Raw genomic sequence first — 10,652 nt, forward strand, 5'->3', positions numbered from 1 at the left:
TTGAGCTATATATTTAGCCTAAAACATCCCAACATTCAAATAGACTGAATTGGCCGCCAAAATTAGACAAGTTAATAAATGAGTGAGTCAAAATGAGATGAGTTAATAAATGATCGGGTTATTAACCTGCTACAAATTAAAATTTTAAATAGATCATATTTTCATGGGTTAACTTTACCGCCCTTACTATGAATTAGTAATGGTATGATAGATCTGATTATGGTGATAAGCATTAACATTATTTTCTTTCCTCACGTGTGCTTTGTACCATTATACAATGTGTTTTTTTTGACTTAATTGCTGAAAAAAGTTTCACCATCGTATATAGTGTAATTGGGCAATTTAAAGGATTGCCCTTTGCTGGGGCTAGTCTTTAATTTTTGCCCCTCAAATCAGTGGTCTTTAATTTTTGCCCTTCACTAAAAGTCTCTTCATTCCGGGTTCGAACCCCCGCTCAGTCAAAAATTTTAAAAATTTCGCAAGGCATAAGTTGGGATTCGCAGGGCATAAGTTAGAGTTAGGTTTCAAACTCTGCCTTAAGGCAAAAAAAAAAATATATATATTTTGCTAGAATTTTGCAAACCTCTGCCTTAAGGCCTAATTTTGGGTAAAATTTTGCCTTAAGGCATAAGTTGAGGTCCAACTTTTACCCTGCGAATCCCAACTTATGCCTTACGATTTTTTTTTTTTACTGAGCCTGGGTTCGAACTCAAGACCTTTGGGTGTTAAGCGAAGGGCAAATATTAAAGACTACCAATTTGAGGAGCAAAAATTAAAGACCACCCCAAAAGAAGGACAATCCGCGCAAAAAAAAAAAAAAAAAATGGTGTAATTGGATGCAATTGAGTTCAGAATGTACTCAGATTCAATTGAGCCTGTTCTCAGCACGGGTACCCCACCAGTTAAAACAATAAGCGATAAACACAATATTTCTCAGACAGTAAATAAATAATGTCTAGGCCAAAGGATTAGAGAATAACCAAAACATGAATAAAAAATAATTGACCTCAACTTGGATTCTACTTGGGGAGTGTTTGGTATCACAGAAATGTTTTCAACGGATACATTCTCTGAAAAGGCAAGTGATTTTTTACTTATCTTTTAGTGTTCAATAAGTAAGCATAAAATATTATCTCAAAAGTATTTATGTTACCTTGCACTATCAGTAGTCTATCTTATTTCAAACCTGATTTTCGCCTAAGGATAGACCACTTTACTTTACCTATTTCACGCTGGCGTTGCAGAATAATAAATAACAGAAAAGTAAAGACACAGTGATTTTTACGTGGAAACCACCCAGCTCACAAAGGGTGAATTAAACCACGACCTACACCTCTATAGGATTTTTCCCAAATCTCCACTACAACTTTGAACCTTTGCAAATTCAAGTTACAAACTCTAACCTAGGAACTAAACTCTAATTCCTATATCAACAATCTCCCTAGACTATTCAACCCACTTCAAATTATCCCAACTTGAAGTTGAATTTGACTAACGTTTATACCTAGAATAAATGCTTCTATGAAAGCTGATAAAGGTACAAGTCGATCAACACTCATAATACAAGATTCTAGACTGTAAAACATAAACTATGTAGAACAAGTTCTTTAATCTTCTTCTTTGTATTAGGCCACACTTTAGTAATCAGAACTCTGAATTGCTTGCATTGACATTGTTTGCTCAAACTCGATTTTTCTCTCGTATTTGATTGCGTGAATCTTCTTCACGATGACTTGGATATATATATATATATATATATATATATATATATATATATATATATATATATATACTAGTTTCACATCAAGTTGGCTAAACTCAATCCCTACATGGTAATAAGACCCATTATGATAGTTAGGATTTGAGTTAACTTGGGATTCTTGCATTCACGCGGCTTCAGTGTCCTTGTATGAGTCTGAAGTATCTTGATAATTATGACAAGAAATCCTGCAACTTGTCCGTCAAGTCTTTACCATAAATCACGAATCCTACTCGCGGTAGGACTCTAAGCTAGAACATGTTCTTGGACCTGTTTCAATCACCCTTGTCTTGCAACTGTCTCTGATCTATTTATTACACCTGTCTCTGAGATAGAACATGACTACAGACCTGGTTCATTCACTTTGTTCATTTACTTTGTTGATCATCAAAACTCACACGTGCTTATGCCAATAATTTATATATAATCTATTACGGTGGTAGCGTCAAGGGTGGCGGGGTAGGAGTGAGCGAGAGAGGGTGGGGATTGGGGAGGAGACAATCAACATGAAATGCGCTTATGACACTTATTTTTCCTACTCTACTAAGAAAGTCACGTTTCTAATTTTTAAGCAGCTTGTTTTCCTGAAAAACATCTTGACTAATCAAACTCGAAAAAGCTAAAAATCAATTTTTAACTAATATTTTCCTCCGTACCAAACATATCCCTAGGCGATGTCTCTTTCCTATACGTCTCTTTTTAGAGTATAACTTTTCGGATCAGAATTTATATGGAGGCGGCGGCTGTAAATAGTGAGAGAGGATTTTTATTTTTATTTTTTGGTTTATCTTGTGGGGAACTTTTTGTTGTTTATTTATTGGTTTTGATTGTTGAATTAAAACGAGGGAGAGATGTTGATTTGGAACTACTTTACGTGCCACAGTGTCCCAAAGGAATGGAGACCAATCTGGACAATAGTGACAAAAGCCCACTACGATGTGCAAGTTGGACCGGTAGTTACAAATAAAGCTTATCATTCCAGCTAATGAACTAATAACTGAAGTTCATTTTTTCCAAATGCCATTAATTCTTGTTTTGAGTAGGGAGATAATTCACGAAAGTTCGTTGCAACATACTCGACACACGTTCGTTTTTCATAAATGATTTTATGTATCTAGAGTTAAATAAATATATGTTGATGACAATTCAACGCATAAACTTAATATTTGAAGATAAAGAATAGGAGGTAAGTGTAGAGATCCTAATTTGTTAGTCCTTAAAGTGCGTCTAGTGGATACTAAACTCACCGCTTTGTGCATTAACAATGTCCACTTATATGAAAATACCATTTGGGTAAGAGGATAAGCATGGAACATGATTTGGAAGGTTATAAGAATGTCTAGAAGTGAACAGAGGTAATATGAGACAAGTTGGAAATTTAAATGGAAAAAGACGCCTAAATTCACATATGAACTGACATTTTAAAGGAATACATCTCTAAATGTAGAAAGAATTTGACTATGATATCCAAATAATATCCACAATAAACCTTTAAATGAGATATGATACGACCATCACAATTTAGGTAAGCCAAATTATAATTTCGAGTTGAATCTCACCAAAAATAATATTAGGGCTGACTTTGCAAAAGACTTATTACCTCCTACACAATGCTAAACACTTTAAAAGGATGCATTTTCATTAAAAACCTATGAAAGATAAAATCTAAACCAAGAAAGTGATTTAAGTGATCCATGTCGTTCATAAGCAAGGTAAATAAGGGACTTTGGAACCTACGATCTCAATTAATCTCAAGTAATTCAATATATATTGCCTTAGCTTCACTAATCAATCCTAAGCCAATGTTATTAGTGTTGATCGGGATTCAATTATCCATAGCATTTATAACATTTTTGTCATGATCCAATTTGTTTACGCCGCAATGTCACCTAAGCCAATCCATTAGAAGAACTTAATAGCATATAATTCATATTTTTTAGTTATGAAAATGCATGTATAAGTTTGAAAGAAAATAATAAGAGTAAAGACATAAGTTTAAAGTCATAATAAAGAGAAAATACTAAAACAATTCCAAGAAACTAGTACAACAAGTCACGTGAGACTAATACATAATAAGTACAATTGTCTAAAAAAATTACAAAATCTCGCTCGGCTCGGGGCAATCACTTGAACAGGGCAGGATTGATCGATCCACATCAAAATTTTTGGCTTCCCTTCCCAGGAGCGAATCTGGACTAAAAAAATAGTAGAATAAAATAAAGAAGAGTGCCCACGGTACTGCGAACTACTCCAAGCAGCTCAGCACTAATTACAAAATCTCGTTCGGCTCGGGGCAATCACTTGAACAGGGCAGGATTGATCGATCCACATCAAAAATTTTGGCTTCCCTTCCCAGGAGCGAATCTGGACTAAAAAATAGTAGAATAAAATAAAGAAGAGTGCCCACGGTACTGCGAACTACTCCAAGCAGCTCAGCACTAAACTTCAAAGCAACTCCTAGACCCACTCACGAGCTCCGCTAGTGCAGAATCGAATATGCACAAAAAGTGCAGCAAGAGTACAATAATATAGTAAGTATCATCCTCCGCCTCCCACAAGCCAACAATCCTGTGTGCACACTACCCCAGATTATCATATTACTTTCCATGTGATTTAAGTAGGTGTTTGGCCAAGAAAACTAAATATTTTTCACTTTATTTGGAATTATGAAGTTGTAGTTGAAGATGGAGTTGTGTTTGGTTACAGTTTTCCAAAGAATATTTAGTTGTTTGAATGTATTGAAAGTGAAAATAGTGAAAAAAAAAAAGAAGTGAAAACAAGATTTTAGGTGTTTTTCAAATTACATTTGGAATTTTCATGGCCAAACACTGATTTCCAAGTAAAGTGAAATAATTTTCCGGAAAAAAGTGAAAAGTTCTCATGGCCAAACGGGTCCTTCTGACTAACCTATTCCAAATCAGCTCTTCTCTTGCCAACAATCCTGTGCGCACACTGTTAGGGTTTGCCCTGCATTTCCTACCTTATTTGGATTCTACCATAATTGTGTTTTACTTCAAAGATAATTTTTTGGTAGAAAAGGTTTTCTTTATGGAAAAGGACTCTACCATACATATTTATCCTTTTTCTTGGAGGAGAAGTTTTGCACTTCTATAAATTGAGGATATTCCCTTCAAACAAGAACACAATAGGATCCACAATGTAGTCCTTAAAAGAGTCTTATTTAGGGGAAGATTATTTTCTCATAGTTTTAATGTTTATTTTTATTTTTATTTTTTTATATTATTTTTCAAATATATAGATCACTTGACCAAATCATATTATAATATTATGCTTTTTTAGTATATTTTTTTGTTGTTTGATTTATCGTCATTAAAGGTTTACAGCTATTAGCTTCCGCATGACGCCCTATTATTTCGACCCCAACAATTAGTATCAGAGCCAATGGTTGAACGAGATTGAAGATAGGTTCAAGGTGGATTCAAATCATTTCTCAAAAGCGATACGTTAGGATACATAACGGTTAATCGTCCTCTGGACTAGCATAGCTTTCCCATACAGGACAAAACACAAATAAATACAAGTCATGGCCTATTAGCTGAATCACAAATCATGGGATGGAAGCCGAATCTCAAATCATTGTATGGAAGACGAATCTCAAATCATGGCATGAAAGCCGAATAGTTCATTATGAATTATGTTCATCATCCCGTTAGTAGGGGTATATCAAGCCATTAATCAATTCAAGGAGACCGGTTCTTAGGGAAAACCACTTCAAATATCGAAACCTTCGAAAACAAGTTTAAAGCATCCCTTATAGGGGTAAATCATGTTCAAAGTTTCAAAGCTTAATAACTCAATTTCAAACATCTCTTGATAGGGAAAATCACGGATATATATATATGGCTTGTCCCTCATGCACACAAATCATTGCCAAAGAAACCGTTTTTAAAGTTGAAAAATATGTTCTAAAAGAGACATACTTCAAAAGGAGGTTTTCAAAAGTAGACATACAAATCAACATTATAGTCAAAAAGAATTTTTAAAAGAGACATACCTCAATTCCCACTACAACGCTACCAAATCGAATTTACGAGGTTCAAAAAACACTCTACAATTGATTTAGATCATAAAGATTAGAACTTTACACTTTTCTCTTTAATTCCTACCCTTTTCGAAAACTAGGGTTTTTAAGCCAAAATAAACGTATTCTTGAAACCTCCATGAATCACCCATGGATTCTCATCGCTTCTAATACCCTAGAATAGTCTAAATATCTTTAATAACATCAAAAAAAATCAAAGGTCATACATTTTTAATGCAATCCTAAATGTCCCTTCTTCTTCTTCTCTTTCTTGAGTTTCAAGAATCTAGGGTTTTGGAAGATGAAATAGTGTTAAAAAAGGTTGGATTTGATGTAATAATCAATGAGGTTTGAATAAGAACTTACTTTAGAGTTTGAGAGAGGTCCTTAGAGTTCTTTTCCTCCAAAACGTTGGCCAAAATGAAGTGGGCAAAGGCAGTAACACCGCCTCTGGTGTGCGGTCACGCACCCGAGCTTGGTCGCGCGGCCGGCCGTGCAGACCGCGCAGTGTCCAGTAAAGTGGGCATAACTCCTAGCACATAACTCTGATTGGGCTGGTCCATATATCAATGGAAATATATTTCAAAGGGCTACAACTTTAATGTTTTAAGTTTGCTCAAATTCCCAACGAATTTTCATGCAAACTAGCCAGAAGTCAGGACTTCCCTGACTTAGACGATTTTATCAAATCTCACGCTTGATTTCAAAACGACTATTTTCACCCATATTCACCTTGATAGGACTTCTTACCACTAATATGTCATATTAATATTCATTTAACTCATTCACACCTAACCCAAATTTACTGAGTGTTACATTATCTCCCTTTTAGGATCATTCGTCCTCGAATGAGAGTTATGACCTAAGTATTTTTTTTCATTTTCACTAAACCTAAAGTTTTCAAAAAAATTCGCTTGAGTTCCCATTGTACAATGAGCTATCCCCCAATAACAAAATATCAACTAACAACCCAACAATAACTATATGGTCCTCACAAGGACTCCCACCACTAAATTAAACAAGTCTAAGCATGAGATAAAGGATTCACACCTTTAGTCTATACTATCGCATGAATTTGATAACCGGAAGGTTCAACACATACCTGGAATAGGGAATAAGTGAGGGTATTACGACTTGATTGTCATTAACGACAACTAGATGGTAACTTCACCCCCTTCTATTTCATTCTGTGAGTCTTAAGATATGAAATAAGTCTACGAGGTATAACAATATCACCCTTCCACTCTATAATGGGTTCACTAGGAAATTCAAGCCTAACTATTTCTGATTGACAATCCAGAGTTTCACAACACTTAGAAAGCCAATCTATCCCCAATCATATCAAAGTTCCCCATTTCTAATTCAAAAAAATTAGAAGTAGTCTCATGACCCTTAACTACAACTTCATAGTCGCTAAAGACTCTAAAAGCAATAATGGGGACACTAGCAGGGGTATTCATAGGAAAGTGTTCTAACAATTATTTCGGTTCCCACAAAAAATTAAGGGTAAAGTACGAAGTCACATAAGAAGAATTTTAACTCGGATGATAAGTGAATACGCATCAATAGCAAATAACGAGAATAAATGTGATCACAACATCTGCCGCTTCAACTGCCTCCTTACAAGCCAAACCACCAAACACCTACTATAGAATTATAAGCGACTTTCTACCATCCATCAAATTACACATCAAAATCAATGTGCACTTTATAGAACCATTGTTCACTAGGTTAGAAACTGCACCATGAGTTAAAGCCATTTCCATGAGTAATGAACACATTAGAATGCTCCTAAAGGAAGTTCAAGATCTATAGCACAATCTAGAATCAAGAAGAATGAGAAACACCTATAAATGTCCTGGTAGTCTTTCGATCATGTAGGTGATCAGGTTACACAAGGAAGACTCCACTAGATATAGCTCCATAGACACAGACCAATCCTAGGACACTTATAAACCTAGGGTCTGATACCAAGCTTGTCACGTCCCAAAACCCACCCTAGTGCAACAGGCATCCGATGCCATGAACAACACCGGAAGCACCTTATAAAATCGATAAAAGTCTAATCGCTTTTGATAATATTTCAACATTTATTTAAAGCAGTCATTTATGGCTAGGTGAAAGAATACTCATACTTATAAAAATCAGCAGAAGGTTGATAGAAATAAGATGTCATAAAAAGTTGCAAATGCCTCAATAAGTCGTACGAGACTTTCAACATCTACCCACCACACAAGTCTAACTATGGAGCTTCTAGGAAACATAAACAGGTATTTAACACATCGGGATGCAGCCTAGAAACTAAAATAATAAAACTAGATAGATGGGTATCCCACGAACAAGGGTGTGGGCTCACCAATAAGTTTGGAAAGTAGCAAGTTCTCCTACTGTAATGACCTGTTTGGTCGTTAGCGCGATTTTTCCCTTATCGACCATTTCTGAGCCTCGTCAATGTTTATTTTGCCTTGTGAGAAATCGTGACCTTAAGGGAGAACCTTTGACCGAGAGTTGAACTGGTCAACGAGACCTTATTGGGGAAATCCAAAATCGCGGGTGAGTTCGTAGTGCGTTTTTATGTATGTCTGCATATTTTGTTTGTGTAATTTGGATTCCGTATGATAGTCAGGTATCGGGATGAAATTGGCAAAACCAGAAAAGTGGTTTTTGGTGTCTGATCTGCTGGTGTCTGCTGCAGCAGCACCGCTGGGGCTGTGATGGTGCTGCTGGAGTGGTGAAGTGCATTTTGTGACTAAACCACTCGGACGGTCTGATTGACCGCTGGAAGTGTATCGCTGGGGCGATGTCGTGACCGCTGGAGCTGTACAACTGTGTCTGAGACCTATTTAATTCAATAAAACCCTTAGACATTTCCCATAACTTCTAAACTTGTTGTAAGCACTCTTGGAGGCGACTTGAAGGTCTAGAGAGCCATTTCCTTCCAAGAGCAAGTGTCCTAACCTTGTATCTATCCATTATGTTCTTCTAAACATGATTTCAAATTTGTAATGACTAGAATCAAAAGAGGGTTTATGGGGTTTTCTATTAAAAGGTCTTAAAAATGAATTGGCTTCCTAAGTTATGAGTAATTGTTGTTGTTCATGCTAGATAATGTTATATCTAGGCTTGCTAATCAATAATCTTCCATTCTAGAGTTGAATTTCTTGAATCAAAGCTAGGGTTCTTAGACCCAAATTGGGGGTTTTTCATATAAAGGTGATTTGATGATTAATTGAGTATTCCTATGATTGTATTAATGGGTTTTGATCTTTTGGTATTGAATTTGGTATTTTGACCATAAAGTTCCTGTTTTGGCCTTGAGAACCGTTTTCCTAAATTAAAGGGTGAAATTTAACCCAAATAGAAAGTAGTCAATATGGATATCATTCTTCATGATTTCTTACATAGAATTTGCATGTGAATAGAGTTTGATTATTTGGAGATGCTTCAAAAGACAAGGCAAATGTGTGGGTTTGTGGCACCTGTTCAGCTACCAGGTAGGTTACGGCTTCCCTTTCGGTAAACTCCAATTAGTTTCCCATATTCATGTATTAGAAGGAACGGAGAATGTATGTGTAGGAATTTGGAGATTTGGGATGGAATCCTAGGATGGTATTGTTGTGTGATTTGTATATTCAGGTTTGTGGCCTGTAGATTCTTTAGGATGTTTGATTTGGTTTTCGTGAGTATCAGTGGATTTTATGTTACTTGGGAGTAGTGGGGGATACCTATTTTTTGTGTCTCACGATAAGAATTGCCGTAATATGTGATTAAGTGTGTTATGCTATTAATAGTGAATCTAGTTGATAAATAGAAGGATAAAATGTACAAACGGTTGCGATTGAGTTCTAGACTGAGTAGGAATGAATGCCTTGTGAGTAGGAGGTGAATTTACTTGTACTAAGCTAATAGGATAATAAAGGAAGAGCGGTAATATTGTATTGCAACTGAATTGATCTATTGTGTTGGCTTGATGCCACGAGTGAGTAATTGGTACTGAGAATTGTTGTTACAACTTGTTTGTATTATGGTGGTACCTTAATTTGATGGTGATACGTGGATAGAATTCCGTATGACTTGTGTTGATATTGATCATAGTGTTGGCATACCCATGTTGGTATTGATGACTTCATATTTAGTTGGCGTACCCATGTTGGTACTTGTGACTCTGATATATTGTTGGCTCACCCATTGTTGGTGTTTGTGATTCAGATATCTTTTGTTGGCGCACCCATTGTTGGTGTTTGTGATTCGGATATATTGTTGGTGTGCCATGATATTGAGCATGATTATTGATGATAACACATGCATTGCACGCACTCTCATTTTTCATGATACACTGTTGAGATACTGATGATACTTGATGAAACACTTTGATGAGCTGGGCTCGATTTTACTTGAGTGACGTGAGATGGCCGATATCCGATGTTAGTTTCGGAATCATTGATTGAGTGGCTCATATCCGATGTTAGTTCCGAAATCATTGATTGAGTGAGTGAATGGACTCTGCAGGTCCCCCAAAGTGGTGCCGGTGAGAACCCCCTATGGGCAAAGATTCAGGGTCCCGTCTGTCTATTGGGAAAAGATCCGGGACGGGTGGCACTTAGACTTCGCGAGTCACCTTGGGTTGTGTTACCGAGATGTCGATATTTTCGTCTGGAGCACATGTGTATACAACATTTGTATGGCATTGCATTGCATTCATACATCATTGCATTGCATTGCATTATGGCTTGTTTGAGATGATTTGGTGTTTACTTGTGATTTTGGATTCGGATTGATATATTAAGACTTGACACAATTGGGATTACATGCTACTTAGGCGATGATGTGTACTTGTCTTGATTATCTGTG

This window comes from Lycium ferocissimum, chromosome 7, assembly GCF_029784015.1.
Source record: "Lycium ferocissimum isolate CSIRO_LF1 chromosome 7, AGI_CSIRO_Lferr_CH_V1, whole genome shotgun sequence".
Lineage (NCBI taxonomy): Eukaryota > Viridiplantae > Streptophyta > Magnoliopsida > Solanales > Solanaceae > Lycium > Lycium ferocissimum.